This window comes from Scyliorhinus torazame, chromosome 1 (assembly GCF_047496885.1).
Source record: "Scyliorhinus torazame isolate Kashiwa2021f chromosome 1, sScyTor2.1, whole genome shotgun sequence".
NCBI classification, from domain to species: Eukaryota; Metazoa; Chordata; class Chondrichthyes; order Carcharhiniformes; family Scyliorhinidae; genus Scyliorhinus; species Scyliorhinus torazame.
In genome coordinates this window covers 301,194,463-301,215,605 of record NC_092707.1, presented here as the reverse complement: position 1 = coordinate 301,215,605, position 21,143 = coordinate 301,194,463, and the positions used below count along the sequence as shown (strand labels likewise).

General features: G+C 48.2%; 1 protein-coding gene across 1 annotated transcript in view; it reads right to left on the bottom strand.

The window, feature by feature from the left end:
* pde10a (phosphodiesterase 10A) overlaps positions 1-21,143 on the bottom strand; it is a 1,307,205-nt gene that overhangs the window by 1,265,198 nt on the left and 20,864 nt on the right. The gene's annotated exons all lie outside the window — the stretch shown is intronic.

Below are 21,143 nucleotides of genomic sequence, written 5' to 3'. Positions count from 1 at the left end.
GTCCTTTGTAGCCCTGAGGAGGATCCTCCTAATGTGGAGGGATGCGAAACCCCAAGTGTGGAGGCTTGGATTAATGACATGACAGGGTTCATCAAGTTGGAGAGGATAAAGTTTGCCTTGCAAGGGTCTGTGCAGGGTTCTCCAGGCGGTGGCAACCGTTCCTAGACTATCTCGCGGAATGTTAGGAGGAGGTCAAGAGCAGTAGCAACCCAGGGGGGAGGAGTGGGGGGGGGGTTGTCTTGTTTTTATTATTGTAAGGGGCGTTTGCCCCATTTTTGTTCTTAGTTTGTTAGATAGTTTAATGTTTAGTGGTTTAAGTTGTTGGAGGGGATGGCGTAAGGCCCCCCCTTTTTATTTTCCTTATGTATATTTTCTTTCCTTTTTGGAGTGTTTTGTAAAAATGTATTGAAAACCTTGAATAAACATTTTTTTTTTTTAAAAAACCTTCTTAGGCCAGCCTCCAGCCCGCATCCCGCACCTCTTGAGGCCCGCCCTCGGGCGCCCACTGTCATCCATCCCCAATTTGTCTCCAATCGCCAGTCCCTCCCCTGTCAGCAGATCAATACCTCCCTCCCCCCTCCCTCCATAACAAAATAACAATCCCCCTCAACAAACTTATCACCTGCTCACCCCCCACAGTGTTTCTGTGAGGTAGCCTGCCCAGCTAGCCTGGTAGCCCCCACCCATGGCACCAAGCATCCTACCCCCCACTGATCTCCCTCCCCCCCCCCCACCCCCGCTCGAATAGTCATATGCAAAACATCACAAATCCCCAACAAACACAAAGAAGAAAATTCCACCCACCATCCCCCATTAAGAGCAAAGTTACCCCACATACAAAACTGAGCAACGCCCCCAAACTTAGTGCAAAACACTACATACAAAAGCCAACGAGAAAAGAAATTTAGCAAAATATCAAAAACACAACTACTCGCCCCCAAGTTCAATGTCCTCCATCACCTGCCAGTCCCATGTCCTTAACAAAGTTCATCGGCTCATCGGGTGATCCGAAATAAAGTTCCTGGCCCTCATAAGTGATCCACAAATCTGCTGGGGACAGTATGCCGAACTTCACCCCCTTCTTAAAGTCGGCCAATTTCACCTAGTTGAAACTCGCCCTTTTTGCCAGTTCTGCACCCAAGTCCTGGTAAATACGCAGCTCGTTGCCTTCCCACGTGCAGCTCCTTGTTTTCCTGGCCCAATTCAAGATCTGTTCCTTGTCTAGGACCCGGTGCATTCGTACCACCATCGCCCTTGGCGGCTCCTTCCTCAGCGGCTTCCTCATCAGCGCTCTGTGCGCCCTGTCCACCTGCAAGGGTCCAGCAAACCTACCTTTGTCCAGCAGTTTCTCGAACATATGCGCCACATATGTCCCTGTGTCCGACCCCTCGCTGCCCTCTGGGAGGCCAACAATCCTCAGATTCTGCTGCGCGATCTGTTCTCCAAATCCTCCATTTTCTCTTGTAGCCTCTTCTGGTGTTCCTTTATCAGCTCCATCTCCACCGCCATCGTGGCTAGTTGCTCATCGTGCTCAGCAATCGCCTCTTCCACCTTCTGAATCGTCTGGCCCTGGGCTTCCAATCTCTGCTCCACGCGGTCAATCCCAGTCTTAATTGGATCCAGGTATTCTTTTCTTTGCTGAGCAAAGCTCTCCTAGAGAAAGGCCACCAGCTGCTCCGTTGAACACTGGGCCGGCAATTTCGGTTCCTGACCCTCCGCCATATTCTCCTGTGCTGCAGACTCCACTCCCTTCTTCGACCAACGATCTCTCCTTTTCAGACCACTTCTATTCCACGAATCCATACACTGGGGGAAATCCTTCTCCTCTACTTCACCAGTCTCCCGTTCTGTCGTTCAAATCCACCGAAAATCGGGGAGAAAGATCCCAAAAGTCCACCACGAGCGGGAGATACCAAATAAGACATCACTCACTCCATGGCTGCCACCGGAAGCTTCAATAGCGTATGTTAAGTTACTTGCCAAGATGCTGGTGCTGCGACTGGGGCCCTGCCTCCCAAAGGTGATCGCGGAGGATCAGACAGGTTTCCTTAAGGGTCAACAGCTGTCGGTCAATATACAACGCGTCTTTTTCCCTTCCTCGGTGCCCAAACACGAAGGCGATTGTGTCCCTGGATGCCGAAAAGGCATTTGACAGAATGGAGTGTGAGAATCTGTTTGAGATTCTTGGGAGGTTCAGCTCTGGCCACAATTTCCAGGATTCGAGTACCGCATAGGTCCCCCACCACCGGTTCGTCCGAATGTCCTGAACTCTGGTTATTTTCCGTTGAATAGAGGTACGAGTCAGGGGTGTCCACTATCCCCGCTACTGTTTGCTGAGGTTTTCTGTTAAGTGGAGGGGGATAAACCGGGGAAGGTGATTCATCGGGTGTCCCTTAATGCGGATGGCCTACTTCTCTATATTACGGACTCAGTACCCTCCACAGACGAGATTATGAAACTGCTGAGTGTTTTTGGCTCCTTCTCTGGTTACAAGGTGAACTTGTACAAGAGTGAATGTTTCCCAGTCAATCCCCTGGGGAAGAGAGCCCAACTGGGGTCATTACCCTTTTGCCTTGCCAAGACTCCGGGTGGCCCACAACTGGGCTTCACTTCATAAATTAAATTACACTAATCTGGTCGACAGTAGCAAGATATGCTTGCAAGGTGGGCTACCCTTCCCCGATCCTTGACGGGTAGGGTTCAGACTATTAAAATGAATGTGCTCCCAAGACTTTTCTTTTTCTTTCAATGTCTGCCCATTTTTCTCCCCAAGTTCTTTTTTGTCAACAGATTAATATCTTCCTTTATTTGGGTGGGTAAGACTCCCAGAATCTGTGGGACTTTGCTCCAAAGAGACAGATAATCAGGGGTCCTGGTCCTACCCAATTTATTGTTTTACAATTGGGCAGTCAATATTCTGAAGATATTGTTGTGGTTTAGCAATCCTGGTCCCAAAGGGAAGTTAGCTCCTGCTCTGTTTCTAGTCTTCGCCCAATGGTTACTGCATTGTTGCCTTTCTCTCCGGTGAGTTTTTCCTTTAATCTGGTGGTGACCTCCACGCTGAGAATCTGAAATCTGTTCATGGAGGGGAAGTTTGCTAGTTTTATGGAGTTGGCTGAGAAATTCCAACTGCCTGGTTCCTGTCTTTTCAGGTATTTTCAAATCTGTGTTTTTTCCGCACAAGGCTTTCCCTCCTTTCCCTTGGCACCACCCTCTTCTTCCCTGTTGAAGAAGATTTTGTCTTTGTCCGGGTCTGACGGAAAGACTATTTTGGATATATATGGCCGTATCCTTTCAACGGCGTCTGCTCTGTTTAGTGAGGTGAGGAAATGGGAGGGTGAGTTGGGTCCCATTCGTAATGGTGAGTTATGGAGTGAGGCCCTTTACAAGGTCAACTGCATGTCTTCATGTCCCTGGCTAAGTCTGATTCAATTCAAGGTTTTGCACAGGGCACACCTGACTAGAGCGAGGATGAGCAGCTTCTGCCGCAGGGTGGAGGATAAGTGTGAGAGCTGCTCTCAGGGGTCGGCATCACCATACACCATACACCAAGTTGGTAAGCTTTTGGGCCTGTTTCTTTAACACCATGTTGGAGATATTCTGGGCATATTTTGATCCATGTCCATTCGTGGCCATATTTGGGGTATCAGACTCGCTGGTGCTTCAGTCAGGGGTGAAGGCGAATGTTCTTGCCTTTGCCTCGTTGTTAGCCCGGAAACGAGTTCTGTTTGGGTGGAGATCTCCTACCCCGCCCGGTGCCTCGATTTGTTGGGTGACCTCATGTCTTTTCGACATTTGGAGAAGGTCAAGTTCACCATCAGGGGGTCAGTGGGTGGAGAGGTTCTATCTGAGATGGCAGCCATTCATTTCCTTTTTTTTTAGAAAATATTTTATTGAGGCATTTATAATTTTAATGTTCTAAACAACAGAGCGCTCCAACACACGCAAAAAACCCACAATAACATACCCAACTTCCCCCCGCCTTAAATTCATTTCCTTTTTTAAGGAGCTAGTCATTGTCAGCTTTAGAGGGTTTAGTTTGGTGTTTGTATTAAAGTTAATATGTGCTTTTGCATTTTCTTTTGGTCTCTTTCTTCTATTTTGAATTTTTGTTTGATTGTTTCGGGTGGTTTTGTTTAATATGTAAACATTTTATTAACATTTTTAAAAAGTATTTGCCTGTGGCTTTTCCAGCCCTTCCTATAATGGTGGCTGCCCTCCATTTACTGACTCCTATTTGCATATAGGCTATATATTTTTAGGAAACATTTTATTGAGGCATTTATACTTTTAACATTTTAACATATTAACATTTGAAATAACAGAAGTCTGACACAAGCAAAAACCCCACAGTAACATGCCCAACTTCCACCCGCCCTAACTCCTAGCTACCCATCGATTAGATTCCCTGCCCTTATTCTCCAATTCCATGCCTCCCCCAGCCCACCCCACCCCACCCCCCCCCCCCCACACTTCTGCTGACGGTCAGTTTTCTTTCAAGAAGTCGATGAACGGCAGCCACCTCCGAGCGAACACCTGTATTGAACCCATTAAGGCGAACTTGATCTTCTCTAGCCTGAGAAACCTGCCATATCGCTGACCCACACCCCTGACTTTGGAGGCTCCGAGTCCCTCCATCCCAGCAAAATCCACCTCCGGGCCACCAGGGAAGCAAAGGCCAAAACGTCAGCCTTTCTCTCTCTCTCTCTCCCCCCCCCACCCCCCCGGGCTCCCGGATCTTCTGACACTCCAAATATTGCCACCTCTGGACTGGGAGTCACCCTCCCTTCCAGAACCTCTGACATGACATCTGCGAATCCCTGTCAAAATCCCCTCTGCTTCAGACACGCCCAAAACATATTCGCCGGACTTCCCCCACACCTGTCCTCCACCTGCTCAAAAACCTACTCATCCGGGCCACAGTCATATGAGCCCTGTGGATCACTTTGAACTGGATCAGGCTAAGCCTGGCACACGACGAGGATGCATTGATTCTTTTCAGGGCCTTCTATCATAGCCCAACTTACAACTCCCCCTCCCGTCAACTCGTCTTCCCACTTCCTCTTCACCTCCCTGATTGGGACCCCTTCCCATCAATTCCTTATATATTTCCGAGACCCTCCCCTCCCCAACCCCTGTTTTTGACATCAGCATATCCTGTATTCCCCTTAGAGGGAGGCGAGGGAAGCTTGGAACCTCCTCTGGACAAAGTCCCGTACCTGCAGGCACGGGAATCCGTTCCCACCCGGTAACTCAAACTCCTCCTCTGGCTCCTCCAGGCTCGGGAAACCGACCCCAATGAAAATGTCCCCAAATCTCTCAATCCCTACCCTCTGCCGCCTCCTAAAGCCCCCATCCAGCCCCCCACGGAGCGAACCGCTGATTGTCACAGGTCAGTGACCACACTGACGACCCCTCCAGTCTCATATGCTGCCTCCATTGCCTCCACACTCTCAGGGCTGCCTCTACTACTGGGCTTGTGGAGTACCGAGCCGGTGAGAATGGCAGAGGTGTCATTGAGAGAGCCTCTAGACTCGTGCCCTTATACGATGTCGCCTCTACCCGCTCCCACACTGACCCCTCCTCCATTACCCACTTCCTAACCATCAAAATATTAGCCGCCCAGTAGTAATTAATAAAGTTTGGAAGGGCCAAGCCTCCCTCCCCGCACCCCTACTCAAGAAAGACCTTCTTCACCCTCGGGGCTTTTCCAGCCCATACAGAACCCGAGATTGCCATGTTCATTTTCCTAAAAAATGCCTCGGGGTCAAAGATTGGAAGACACTGAAACACAAACAGCAATCTGGGGAGGACTGTCATTTTCACAGTCTGTACCCTCCCCGCCAATGACAGCGGGAGCACGTCCCACCTGTGGAAGTCCCCTTTCATTTGCTCAATCACCCTGCCCAAATTTAGTTTATGAAGCTGACCCCAGTCCCTTGCCACCTGAATCCCCAGATACCTAAAACTCCTTCCCACCATTTTGAACGACATCTCTCTCAGTCTCCTCTCCTGCCCCCTTGCCTGGATCGTCCCTCCACAAATCCCGTCTGGTCCTCCCCTATTACCTCTGGGACACAGTCCTCTATGCGCATGGCCATGATCTTTGCCAGCAGTTTAGCATCCAAATTCAACAGGGAGTTCTCCCAGTGAGACAGAGAAGACAGCCAGAGTGAGACAGCAAAGAGTGAGTTTGGGAATTTGAATCGAGGTGGGAATTCGAAGCTGGGTGGGGAGGAAGTGCTTTTTGTGACTGGTAAGTAGTGTTTCTGTTTTTCTGTTTCTTTTCATTGGTATATATATATTTTTTTTTTTTCTTCATTGTTTATTTATTTAGTTAAATTTTGGGGGGGGAAATTGAAATTGTTCAAGTCAACCGAAGGTTTAAGACATGGCAGGAGATCTCAGACCCGTGTCATGCTCCTCGTGTGCGATGTGGGAGCTCAGGGACACGTCCACTGTCCCTGGCTCCTTCACGTGCAAGAAGTGTGTCCAGTTGCAGCTCCTGTTAGACCGCTTGACGGCTCTGAAGCTGCGGATGGACTCACTTTGGAGCGTCCGCGATGCTGAGGACGTCGTGGATAGCACGTTTAGCGAGTTGGTCACACCGCAGGTGAAAGGTACTGAGGGAGATAGTAAATGGGTGACCAAAAGACAGAGCAAGAGTAGGAAGGCAGTGCAGGTGTCCTCTGCGGTCATCTCCCTGCAAAACAGATATACCGCTTTGGATACTGTTGAGGGAGATGGCTCACCAGGGGAAGGCGGCAGCAGCCAGGTTCATGGCACCGTGGCTGGCTCTGCTGCGCAGCTGGGCAGGAAGAAGAATGGCAGGGCTATAGTGATAGGGGACTCAATTGTAAGGGGAATAGACAGGCGGTTCTGCGGACAAAATCGAGACTCCAGGATGGTATGTTGCCTCCCTGGTGCAAGGGTCAAGGATGTCTCGGAGCGGCTGCAGGACATTCTGGGGGGGAGGGTGAACAGCCAGCTGTCGTGGTGCACGTAGGCACCAACGATATAGGTAAAAAACGGGACGAGGTCCTACAAGCTGAATTTAGGGAGCTAGGAGTTAAACTAAAAAGTAGGACCTCAAAGGTAGTAATCTCAGGATTGCTACCAGTGCCACGAGCAAGTCAGAGTAGGAATGTCAGGATAGAGAGGTTGAATACGTGGCTCGAGAGATGGTGCAAGAGGGAGGGATTCAAATTCCTGGGACATTGGAACCGATTCTGGGGGAGGTGGGACCAGTACAAACCGGACGGTCTGCACCTGGGCAGGACTGGAACCGATGTCCTAGGGGGGGTGTTTGCTAGAGCTGTTGGGGAGAGTTTAAACTAATGTGGCAGGGGGATGGGAACCGATGCAGGAAGTTGGAAGGTAGTAAAACAGGGACAGAAATAAAAGGCAGTACGGGGGAAAGTGTACGGCAGAGAAGCCATAGTCAAAAATCAAAAAGGGCGACAGTACAAGGTACAGTGACTGAGGGGAGCTCAGTGAATAGGACCAGGAATACTAAAAGAAATAAAACGGGAAGTGAAAACATTAATGGTAAGCGATGCGGCAGGTTGTTACAGGAAGATGTGGGTTCGACGACAAGGAAAATTAGGAGAAAGGTTAAGAGGAAATATAACTTAGGAGAGGTTACTGATCGAGGTGTTAAGATTAAGAACAGAGGTAAAAAAAGCCAACATAAGTGTACTTTACCTGAATGCTCGTAGTATTCGGAATAAGGTAAATGAGTTGATGGCGCAAATCATCGTGAATGACTATGATTTAGTGGCCATTACTGAAACATGGTTAAAGGATGGTCACGACTGGGAGTTAAATATCCGAGGGTATCAAACTTTTCGGAAGGACAGAGTGGATGGTAAGGGAGGTGGTGTAGCTCTGTTATTTAAGGATGACATCCGGGCAACAGTAAGGGATGACATCGGTTCTATGGAGGATAAGGTTGAATCCATTTGGGTGGAAATCAGGAATAGTAAGGCGAAAAAGTCACTGATAGGAGTAATCTATAGGCCACCGAATAGTAACATTATGGTGGGGCAGGCTATAAACAAAGAAATAACAGATGCATGTAGAAATGGTACAGCAGTTATCATGGGGGATTTTAATCTACATGTTGATTGGTTTAACCAGGTCGGTCAAGGCAGCCTTGAGGAGGAGTTTATAGAGTGTATCCGCGATAGTTTCCGAGAACAGTATGTAATGGAACCTACGAGGGAACAAGCGGTCCTAGATCTGGTCCTGTGTAATGAGACAGGATTGATTCAGGATCTCATAGTTAGGGATCCTCTCGGAAGGAGCGATCATAATATGGTGGAATTTAAAATACAGATGGAGGGTGAGAAGGTAAAATCAAGCACTAGTGTTTTGTGCTTAAACAAAGGAGATTACAATGGGATGAGAGAAGAACTAGCTAAGGTAGACTGGTAGAAAAGACTTTATGGTGAAACAGTTGAGGAACAGTGGAGAACCTTCCAAGCGATTTTTCATAGTGCTCAGCAAAGGTTTATACCAACATACATAGAACATAGAACAATACAGCGCAGTACAGGCCCTTCGGCCCACGATGTTGCACCGAAACAAAAGCCATCTAACCTACACTATGCCATTATCATCCATATGTTTATCCAATAAACTTTTAAATGCCCTCAATGTTGGCGAGTTGACTACTGTAGCAGATAGGGCATTCCACGGCCTCACTACTCTTTGCGTAAAGAACCTACCTCTGACCTCTGTCCTATATCTATTACCCCTCAGTTTAAAGTTATGTCCCCTCGTGCCAGCCATATCCATCCGCGGGAGAAGGCTCTCACTGTCCACCCTATCCAACCCCTGATCATTTTGTATGCCTCTATTAAGTCTCCTCTTAATCTTCTTCTCTCCAACGAAAACAACCTCAAGTCCGTCAGCCTTTCCTCATAAGATTTTCCCTCCATACCAGGCAACATCCTGGTAAATCTCCTCTGCACCCGCTCCAAAGCCTCCACGTCCTTCCTATAATGCGGTGACCAGAACTGTACGCAATACTCCAAATGCGGCCGTACCAGAGTTCTGTACAGCTGCAACATGACCTCCCGACTCCGGAACTCAATCCCTCTACCAATAAAGGACAACACTCCATAGGCCTTCTTCACAACCCTATCAACCTGGGTGGCAACTTTCAGGGATCTATGTACATGGACACCTAGATCCCTCTGCTCATCCACACTTTCAAGAACTTTACCATTAGCCAAATATTCCGCATTCCTGTTATTCCTTCCAAAGTGAATCACCTCACACTTCTCTACATTAAACTCCATTTGCCACCTCTCAGCCCAGCTCTGCAGCTTATCTATATCCCTCTGTAACCTGCTACATCCTTCCACACTATCGACAACACCACCGACTTTAGTATCGTCTGCAAATTTACTCACCCACCCTTCTGCGCCTTCCTCTAGGTCATTGATAAAAATGACAAACAGCAACGGCCCCAGAACAGATCCTTGTGGTACTCCACTTGTGACTGTACTCCATTCTGAACATTTCCCATCAACCACCACCCTCTGTCTTCTTTCAGCTAGCCAATTTCTGATCCACATCTCTAAATCACCCTCAATCCCCAGCCTCCGTATTTTTTGCAATAGCCTACCGTGGGGAACCTTATCAAACGCTTTGCTGAAATCCATATACACCACATCAACTGCTCTACCCTCGTCTACCTGTTCAGTCACCTTCTCAAAGAACTCAATAAGGTTTGTGAGGCATGACCTACCCTTCACAAAGCCATGCTGACTATCCCTGATCATATTATTCCTATCTAGATGATTATAAATCTTGTCCCTTATAATCCCCTCCAAGACTTTACCCACTACAGACGTGAGGCTCACCGGTCTATAGTTGCCGGGGTTGTCTCTGCTCCCCTTTTTGAACAAAGGGACCACATTTGCTGTCCTCCAGTCCTCTGGCACTATTCCTGTATCCAATGATGACATAAAAATCAAAGCCAAAGGTCCAGCAATCTCTTCCCTGGCCTCCCATAGAATCCTAGGATAAATCCCATCAGGTCCCGGGGACTTATCTATTTTCAGCCTGTCCAGAATTGCCAACACCTCTTCCCTACGTACCTCAATGCCATCTATTCTATTAGCCTGGGGCTCAGCATTCCCCTCCACAACATTATCTTTTTCCTGAGTGAATACTGACGAAAAATATTCATTTAGTATCTCGCCTATCTCTTCAGACTCCACACACAATTTCCCATCCCTGTCCTTGACTGGTCCTACTCTTTCCCTAGTCATTCGCTTATTCCTGACATACCTATAGAAAGCTTTTGGGTTTTCCTTGATCCTTCCTGCCAAATACTTCTCATGTCGCCTCCTTGCTCGTCTTAGCTCTCTCTTTAGATCCTTCCTCGCTACCTTGTAACTATCCATCGCCCCAACCGAAACTTCACACTTCATCTTCACATAGGCCTTCTTCTTCCTCTTAACAAGAGATTCCACTTCCTTGGTAAACCACGGTTCCCTCGCTCGACGCCTTCCTCCCTGTCTGACCGGTACATACTTATCAAGAACACGCAGTAGCTGATCCTTGAACAAGCCCCACTTATCCAGTGTGCCCAACACTTGCAGCCTACTTCTCCACCTTATCCCCCCCAAGTCACGTCTAATGGCATCATAATTGCCCTTCCCCCAGCTATAACTCTTGCCCTGCGGTATATACTTATCCCTTTCCATCATTAACGTAAACGTCACCGAATTGTGGTCACCGTCCCCAAAGTGCTCTCCTACCTCCAAATCCAACACCTGGCCTGGTTCATTACCCAAAACCAAATCCAACGTGGCCTCGCCTCTTGTTGGCCTGTCAACATATTGTTTCAGGAAACCCTCCTGCACACACTGTACAAAAAACGACCCATCTATTGTACTCGAACTATATATTTTCCAGTCAATATTTGGAAAGTTAAAGTCTCCCATAATAACTACCCTGTTACTTTCGCTCATATCCAGAATCATCTTCGCCATCCTTTCCTCTACATCCCTAGAACTATTAGGAGGCCTATAAAAAACTCCCAACAGGGTGACCTCTCCTTTCCTGTTTCTAACTTCAGCCAATACTACCTCGGAAGAGTCCCCATCTAGCATCCTCTCCGCCACCGTAATACTGCTCTTGACTAGCAGCGCCACACCTCCCCCTCTTTTGCCTCCTTCTCTGAGCTTACTAAAACACCTAAACCAACAAAAAGGAAGGATGGTAAAAAGAGGGAAAATCGACCGTGGATATCTAAGGAAATAAGGGAGAGTATCAAATTGAAGGAAAAAGCAAACAAATTAGCAAAGATTAGTGGGAGACTAGAGGACTGGGAAATCTTTATGGGGCAACAGAAAGCTACTAAAAAAGCTATAAAGAAGAGTAAGATAGATTATGAGAGTAAACTTGCTCAGAATATAAAAACAGATAGTAAAAGTTTCTACAAATATATAAAACAAAAAAGAGTGGCTAAGGTAAATATTGGTCCTTTAGAGGATGAGAAGGGAGATTTAATAATGGGAGATGAGGAAATGGCTGAGGAACTGAACAGGTTTTTTGGGTCGGTCTTCACAGTGGAAGACACAAATAACATGCCAGTGACTGATGGAAATGAGGCTATGACAGGTGAGGACCTTGAGAGGATTGATATCACCAAGGAGGTAGTGATGGGCAAGCTAATGGGGCTAAAGGTAGACAAGTCTCCTGGCCCTGATGGAATGCATCCCAGAGTGCTAAAAGAGATGGCTAGGGAAATTGCAAATGCACTAGTGATAATTTACCAAAATTCACTAGACTCTGGGGTGGTCCCAGCGGATTGGAAATTAGCAAACGTGACACCACTGTTTAAAAAAGGAGGTAGGCAGAAAGTGGGTAATTATAGGCCAGTGAGCTTAACTTCGGTAGAAGGGAAGATGCTGGAATCTATCATCAAAGAAGAAATAGCGAGGCATCTGGATGGAAATTGTCCCATTGGACAGACACAGCATGGGTTCATAAAGGGCAGGTCGTGCCTAACTAATTTAGTGGAATTTTTTGAGGACATTAACAGTGCGGTAGATAACGGGGAGCCAATGGATGTGGTATATCTGGATTTCCAGAAAGCCTTTGACAAGGTGCCACACAAAAGGTTGTTGCATAAGATAAAAATGCATGGCATTAAGGGGAAAGTAGGAGCATGGATAGAGGATTGGTTAATTAATAGAAAGCAAAGAGTGGGGATTAATGGGTGTTTCTCTGGTTGGCAATCAGTAGCTAGTGGTGTCCCTCAGGGATCAGTGTTGGGCCCACAACTGTTCACAATTTACATAGATGATTTGGAGTTGGGGGACCAAGGGCAATGTGTCCAAGTTTGGAGACGACACTAAGATAAGTGGTAAAGCAAAAAGTGCAGAGGATACTGGAAGTCTGCAGAGGGATTTGGACAGGCTAAGTGAATGGGCTAGGGTCTGGCAGATGGAATACAATGTTGACAAATGTGAGGTTATCCATTTTGGTAAGAATAACGGCAAAAGGGATTATTATTTAAATGACAAAATATTAAAACATGCTGCTGCGCAGAGAGACCTGGGTGTGCTCGTGCATGAGTCGCAGAAAGTTGGTTTTCAGGTGCAACAGGTGATTAAGAAGGCAAATGGAATTTTGTCCTTCATTGCTAGAGGGATGGAGTTTAAGACTAGGGAGGTTATGCTGCAATTGTATAAGGTGTTAGTGAGGCCACACCTGGAGTATTGTGTTCAGTTTTGGTCTCCTTACTTGAGAAAGGACGTACTGGCACTGGAGGGTGCGCAGAGGAGATTCACTAGGTTAATCCCAGAGCTGAAGGGGTTGGATTACGAGGAGAGGTTGAGTAGACTGGGACTGTACTCGTTGGAATTTAGAAGGATGAGGGGGGATCTTATAGAAACATATAAAATTATGAAGGGAATCGATAGGATAGATGCGGGCAGGTTGTTTCCACTGGCGGGTGAAAGCAGAACTAGGGGGCATAGCCTCAAAATAAGGGGAAGTAGATTTAGGACGGAGTTTAGGAGGAACTTCTTCACCCAAAGGGTTGTGAATCTATGGAATTCCTTGCCCAGTGAAGCAGTAGAGGCTCCTTCATTAAATGTTTTTAAGATAAAGATAGATAGTTTTTTGAAGAATAAAGGAATTAAGGGTTATGGTGTTCGGGCCGGAAAGTGGAGCTGAGTCCACAAAAGATCAGCCATGATCTCATTGAATGGCGGAGCAGGCTCGAGGGGCCAAATGGCCTACTCCTGCTCCTAGTTCTTATGTTCTTATGTAAGAACAAGAACAAGATGGGCAGCACGGTAGCATTGTGGATAGCACAATTGCTTCACAGCTCCAGGGTCCCAGGTTCGATACCAGCTTGGGTCACTGTCTGTGCGAAGTCTGCACATCCTCCCCGTGTGTGCGTGGGTTTCCTCCGGGTGCTCCGGTTTCCTCCCACAGTCCAAAGATGTGCAGGTTAGGTGGATTGGCCATGATAAATTGCCCTTCGTGTCCAAAATTGCCCTTAGTGTTGGGTGGGGTTAGTGGGTTATGGGGATAGGGTGGAGGTGTTGACCTTGGGTACGGTGCTCTTTCCAAGAGCCGGTGCCGACTCGATGGGCCGAATGGCCTCCTTCTGCACTGTAAATTCTATGATTGGTCTATACGACGCACAACTCTCCGTATCCTTATCCCGCTTCAAAATAAAGGAGCTTGATGCCTGCGATAAAATTGGGGGGAGCACTCTCAGCTCCTCTCATTAAAAGCCTTTACTAGGAGCGGCCCTAGCAACCCGGAGAACTTTTTATAAAACTCAACCAGGTACCCATCAGGTCACGGGCCTTACGCAAGCCCAATTGGGGCTCCCAAAACCTCCACCAACTCCTCATCTATCCTCGGGAACTCCGGCCCCCCGGGAATCGCTTCAAACCCTCCTCCCCGGCTGGGGATTCTGATTTGTACAATCTACTGTAAAACTCCCGAAACACATCATTTACCCCTGCCGGATCCAAAATCAACTTCCCCTCCTGTATCTTTTACTTTCTCAATCTCTCTCGTCGTCTCCTGTTTCCTCAGCTGGTGCGCCAACATCCTGCTGCCTTTTCCCCCATATTCATACACCGACCACTTCACCCTCCTCATCTGTCGCTCCGCATTACCTATGGACAGGAGCCCAAATTCCAGCTGCAGTCTCTGATGCTCCTTCAGAAGCCCGTCATCCGGAGACTCCGCATACCTCCTGTCCACCTGTAAAATTTCACCTACTAGCCTGTCCAACTCCACCCGCTCAGTCTTCTCCTTATGTGCCCGAATTGAGATGAATTCCCCCCTGATAACTGCCTTCAATGCCTCCCACACCACCCCCTCCAAAACCTCACCTGTATCATTGATCCCCATATACTCCCGAATGGCCTCCCTCACCCTCTCGCACACCTCCTCCTCCGCTAACAGCCCCACATCCAACCTCCATTGCGGCCGCTGGGCCTTTCCCTTGTTGACTTGCAAGTCTACCCAGTGTGGGGCGTGGTCTGACACCACAATTGCTGAATATTCAGCATCCACCACCCCCGCCAGCAGCGTTTTGTCCAACACAAAGTCTATCTTGGGAATATACCTTGTGTACATGGGAGTAGAATGAAAACTCCTTACTCCTTGGCCTCCCAAATCTCCACGGATCCATCCCCCCCCCCCCCCATGCGCTGCATAAACCCCCACAGCTCCTTTGCCATAGCTGATACCTTCCCAGACCTGTAACTCAACCGATCCCGCCTCAGATCCAGGACCATGTTGAAATCTCCCCCCATAATCAGTCGATATGAATCCAGGTCCGGGTCTTCCCCAGCACCCGTCTGACAAACTCAACATTATCCCAGTTTGGGGCATATATATTTACCAATACCAGGGCCATTCCCTTCAACTTCCCACTAACCATAACATACCTACCCCCCCCGGGTTTGCCTCTATCTTCCCCACCTCGAACGCCACCCGTTTATTGACCAGGATTGCCACCCCCCTCGTTTTAAAGTCTATTCCCGAATGAACCACCTGCCCAATCCATCCCTTCTTTAACCTAATCTGATCCCCAAGCTTCAGATGTGTCTCCTGCAACATGGCCACGTCCGCCTTCAGTTGGCTCAAGTGTGCGAACACATGGGCCCTTTTCACTGGCCCATTCAATCCCCAAACGTACCACGTGACCAGCCTGGTCGGGGGAATCCCGCCCCCACCGATGATCCATAACCTCTCCTTGGCCAACTTCGGCCCATGTCCCACACCTCCACTGGCCTGCCCTTGGGCAGCTACCATCATCAACCCTCCTCCTCCTCCACTTTGAAAGTCCCCTCCCCGTCAGCAGTCTAGTCCCCCCCCCCCCCACCCAACCTCCCCCTCCCCATCCCATCCCCCACATCGATCTTCAGCTCACCCCCCCACTTTGCTTCCATGAACTAGCCCTCCCAGCTAGCCTGGCATCCTCCGCCCATGGCACCTGGCATCTTATACTCCACTCGTTCCCCTCCTCCCCACTCTTAGTGCAAACAGTCGAATCAAAGGCAAGAAGCAAAAACAAACAAACAATCCCTCCCAAGGTCCGAGCACAAAGGCCCACACCTTCTCCCTTTATAAGTTACTATATACCCAGCCTAATCCCAAACCGAACCGAAAAAACCCAGCAAGAAACAAGCAAAACTCCCAAAATCAGTCCAAACAACCCAGATCCAAAGTTTTACAAAACATAGTTTGGTTCTCCTCAGTCAAAGTTCAAGATCCTCCTTCTCCTGACAGTCTATTCTCCTTCATGAAGTCCGCTGCCTCCTCCGACGAGCCAAAGTACCACTCCCAGCCCCCATAGGTCACCCATAGCCGGGCCAGATTCAGTAGTCCGAACTTTATGCCTTTTGTACAGGGCCGACTTGACCTTGTTAAAGCTCGCCCTCCTTTTTGCGAACTCTGCCCCCAGGTCTTGATACACTCAGATCTCAACATCCTCCCACATACATCGCCTCGCCTGGCCTACCTCATAATGCGTTCCTTGACCAGGAACCGATATATTCGCACCACCATTGCCCTCGGCGGCACGCCCCACTGGGGCTTGCGCAACAGTGCCCTTTGGGCCCAATCCACCTCCAGCGATCGACCAAACGCACCTTCCCCAAGCAGCTTCTCCAACATCTTCCCCACATACGCACCAGCGTCCGATCCTTCGATTCCCTCCGGCAGACCCACGATCCAAATGTTCTGCCTCCGAGAACAATTTTCCAGGTCCTCAACTTTCTCGAGCAGCCTCTTCTGCTGATCACACAGCATGCCAATCTCTGTTGCCATCGAGGTAGACTGTTCCTCATGCTCCCCCGCCAGCTCCTCCAACCTCTGGATCGCCTGACTCTGGGCCGCCAATTTCGTCTCCACGCGGTCAACCACTGCCTTGATCGAGTCCACGGCCCGGGCCAGGTCCTCCGCACTCTCCTTCCCTTGTTGGGTGAACTTCTCATTTAAGAAGCTCACCAACTGGTCCATCGACCACTGAGCTGACGGGGTCCTACCCTGTTCAGCCACCATCCCATCTCCACTCGAGTTGTCCACTCCTCACTCGCCACCACCGCCTGGTTCGTTTCTGCTGACTTCTGGGCCACAGCGCCATAAACTGGGGGTCCCTTTTGTCTGTTCTTGTTTCTACACCCTTTCTCTACAAATTTCCTGCAACAATCCGGCTAAAAAGCCACACAAATACCACCATGAGCAGCAGCTGCCAAATGTGCGACCATTCACTCCATGGTCGCCACCGGAAGTCGCATATAGGCTACTTTAGTGCCAACTTTGGATAGTTGTCCTTTGGGACGAATAGACTTATCCTGCGTTTCAGTATCACTTTGTTCATATTCAGTCAGCCCTTTTTTTGTCATAACCTGCTCCTCTTAATTGCCCACTACATGTGCATGTGAAGTGCATTTTGCATCTTCACTTTCAATTACTTTTTCAGATTCTGTAAATGTATAATCTGCAGCAATTAGCCTTGAGAAACGTACTCTAACAGTTTGATTGCCATGTTGTAAAATTGTTGCAAAAGGGCAAAACAATACTTTGAGCTAAGCAAAAGTAGTGGCAAAATCCCCAAAGTACAAAACAATGATGCTATTCAGGTGGAGAAACAGCAATCATCAGTACGAACACACAAAATGTGTCCTAGATCAGACTTGCTACAGGTAAGGGAAAAAATAAAAAAATGTGAAGTAATTAAACCAGGAGAGTGAAATAAATTCTGAGTAAAATATTAGTGCAGAAGTACTTTATAGAAACGCACTGAGTATCAAGGAATTAAATAACTGAATTGTAGACACACATTTTTCTTGGAATGTATGACATGGCTTGGGCTAAATATATCAGGTTATGCCTGCAGGAAAAATGGTAAAGGAGCAGAGTAGCCTAAGCAATTAAGGATGAAATCACAATGGTAAGAGAGGATATAATGAAAGTTAAGCAGGCAATGGAGACTTAAGCCATAACTTTCTGGCTGTTCACACCGGCGGCATATTCTAGTCCTGTCGATGGTGCAACTTGACGCGGTTTTCCTGGCAGTGAAGAGTGTATTCAACAGGAAACACCATTGACACCCGCTGATTATGTTTAGAATTAAGAAAGAGAAAAAAATTGAAGACTGTAGTGATTGTTGTGTATTGGCTAGCTGATAGCAGCTGAGAAGTGGTAGATTGTATAAATGCAGAGATTAGACAAGCAAGAATAGAGTGGGTTGAATAGAGGCTTTTAACTTCCATCTTGATTGGGATGTGGGCAGCATGGTAGCGCAGTGGTTAGCACTGTTGATTCACCACGCCAGACACCCGGGTTCGATTTCCGGCTTGGGTCACTGTTTGTGCAGAGTCTGCACGTTCTCCCCGTGTTTGCGCGGGTTTACTCCGGGGGCTCCAGTTTCCTCCCACAATTCCCGAAAGGTGTGCTTGTTAGGTGAATTCGACATTCTGCATTCTCCCTCAGTGTACCCGAACAGGCGCCGGAGTGTGGCGACTAGTGGATTTTCACAGTAAGTTCATTGCAGCGTTAATGTAAGCCTACTTGTGACATTAATAAAGATCATTATTATTATTATTGTTATTAAACAGAGTATCACGTCGGTAAGGTAGCGATCTTGAGAGCGTTCAGGATTGTGTTCTGCAGGAATATGTTCTTGAGAAAACAAGGGGGACTGCCATTTTAGATTAAATAATGAGTAATAAACCTGATTTAGTACGGTGTAATGGTGCGTGACATTTATCTCACAGTCATCATAATCTGAATAAATTCAACATTGTATTGGAAAGGGAGGAATGCAGAACAGCAAATAGGATTCTAGATTTAGGTAAGGCTGACTTCAGTGGGACAAGAGCGAGACCAGCCTCAGTAAACTGGAAATCTGTTATTGGGTAAAATGACAGAGGATCAGTGGGAGGTCAGAAAAGAATTTAATATGATATTACAGAACCAGGGGAAATCGATAAGGGACAAGAGCTCTACTTGCCAAAAAGATAGCCAGGACAGCTGAAGAAATAAGAAACATTAGAAAAGTATACAAAAATGCACAAAATAGCACAGATGCTGGTGCATGTTAGGAAGAAAAGCAAACGGTGACGAGCAGATATTAAGAGCTACAAGAGGTATCAAAATCAACACAAATATTTATAACAATTACATTAAAAAGGTGGGCAGAGTCAAGAGCAATGTGGCTCCCATAAAAACTGACACAGTGATATTACCAACAAATACAGAAATGGCAGACATCCTGAATTGTGCTTTGTGCCAATATTTAAGGTAGAGGAAGGGGTTAGCAATGCTAGACATCCAAGGAAACTAATATGAAATCATAGTCAGGGACTCAATAAAATTAATGTCGCAAAATAACTGCAATGAAGAAAATTATGATCCTAAAATGTGACATCCCAAGATTTTATAGGATGGAGGTGAGATCATTGCACAAAGCTCCAAAATCTAGGACTTGGCTCCTCACTCTGCAACTGGATCCTCGACTTTCTGATCCATAGACCACAATCAGTAAGGATAAACAACAACACCTCCTCCACAATAGTCCTCAATAGTGGGGCCCTGCAAGGCAGCATACTTAGCCCCCAGCGGGGCCCCGGCAAAATTTGGCTGCAACTCCATCTGAGTGGGTCGGATCTTGAATAACGATAAGTCAGAATACAGGAGGGAGATAGAGAACCTAGGGGAGTGGTGTGAAGACAACAGTATCTCTCTCAATGTCATCAACACTAAAGAGCTGGCCATCGACTTCAGGAAGCAAAGCACTGTACACACCCCTGTCTGCATTAACGGGGCCGAGGTGGAGGTGGCTGGCAGCTTCAAATTCGTAGGTGTGCGCATCACCAACCATCTGTCCTGATCCACCACGCCGATGCTACGACCAAGAAAGCACAGTAGCACCTATACTTTCTCAGGAAACTAGGAAATTCGGCATGTCCACATTGACTCTTACTAACTTTTACAGATGCACCATAGAAAGCATCATATCTGGTTGGATCAAAGCTCGGCCCAAGACCGTAAGAAGCTACAGAGAGTCGTGAACACCGCCCAGTCCATCACATGAAGCCGCCTCCCGTCCATTGACTCTGTCTACACCTCCCACTGCCTTGGGAAAGCGGGCAGTAGAATCAAAGACCCCCTCCCACCCGCCTTATTCACTCTTCCAACTTCTTCCATCGGGCAGGAGATACAAAAGTCTGAGAACATGCACTAACAGATTTAAAAACAGCTTCAACCCGCTGTTATCAGACTCCTAAGCGACCCTCTTTTTTTTTTGAATTTTTTTATTTAAAACAGATTTGTAACAGTTACAGAGAAAAAAGAAGGCTATATACAAAAGCCTCAACATATTGAAAACGAACAGTGGGAAAGAATAAACATATTAATAAGGCACTTCCCCTATCAGCTCTGTTTGCCCATGCCCCACGTGTTCAACTAAACTAATGTGGCTCTAACCCTCCCCCCCCGGTGTTGCTGCTGTTGGTTTCCTACGCCGTTCCCTGCAAGCGACTTTCTCCCCCGGGGGATCCCTGATCACCCCCCCCCCCCCCTTGCCCACTTAAGTCTTCTCTGCTCTCCTTCCCGGCTGCCCCCCCCACCCCCCCCTGATCCCCCCACCCCCCCCCGACCCCCGAGGCCTGACCTGCCAGGTCCGCCCCGCGCTTGGCCCTAGCCCGCCCCTTCTCCTACTCTCCCTGGTGCCCCCTGACCTACGCTAGCTACGCTGACCCCTGCCCTTGGCGCCTGACTGTCTCCCGCCCAAGTGCTCAGGCCCTCCCCCCACACACCAAGGACCCATTAACCTGATTGTATCTCCCCGTGCCCTTTCAAGTCCCTTAACCAGCCCCTAGCCCATCCCCCCATCAGAGGCCCCGATCTCCTGCCAAAAGATACCAAGTGCAGGGCCCCCTTGCAGGGCCCCTCTCCCCCCCGCCCATCATTGCAATCACCCTAAGCAGTGCGCCCTCCAGCCCCCGCTCTCTGTCCAGGCTGAAAACAATCTTAGATAAAGCATTACAGTACAGGATAATTTAACAGACCGCCGCCACACAACAGCTCTGTGAGCCCAGAGTCCTTTAGTTCAAGTCCAGCTTCTTCTTTTAATAAAAGTCCATTCCTAGTCAAAACAAGTTAGGTTAACAGACCGCCGCCACTGTAGAGCACTGAAAAAACATAGTGCCCGTTCGTTCAAGTCCAGCTTCTTCTCTTTAATGAAGGCCCAAACCTGTTCTGGTGTCTCGAAGTAGTAATGGAGTTCCTCAAACGTAACCCAAAGCTTCGCAGGATACAGCATTCCAAACCTCACCTGCTTTTTGAAGAGGGCTGCCTTTACCTTGATGAATACTGTACACCTCTTGGCCAGCTCCGCTCCCAAGTCCTTGTAGATGCACACCTCGCAGTTCTCCCATCTTCTGCTCCTCTCCGCCTTGGCCCATCGCAGCACACGATCCCTGTCAGCAAGCCGGTGAAAGCGAACCACCAAGGCCCTCGGTCGGCCGTCCGTCCTGGGCTTCCTTGCGGGGGCTCTATGCGCCCCATCCAACTCCAGGGGTCGAGGGAAGGCCTCCGGTCCCATCAGCGCCCCGAGCATACCCATCACGTATCCA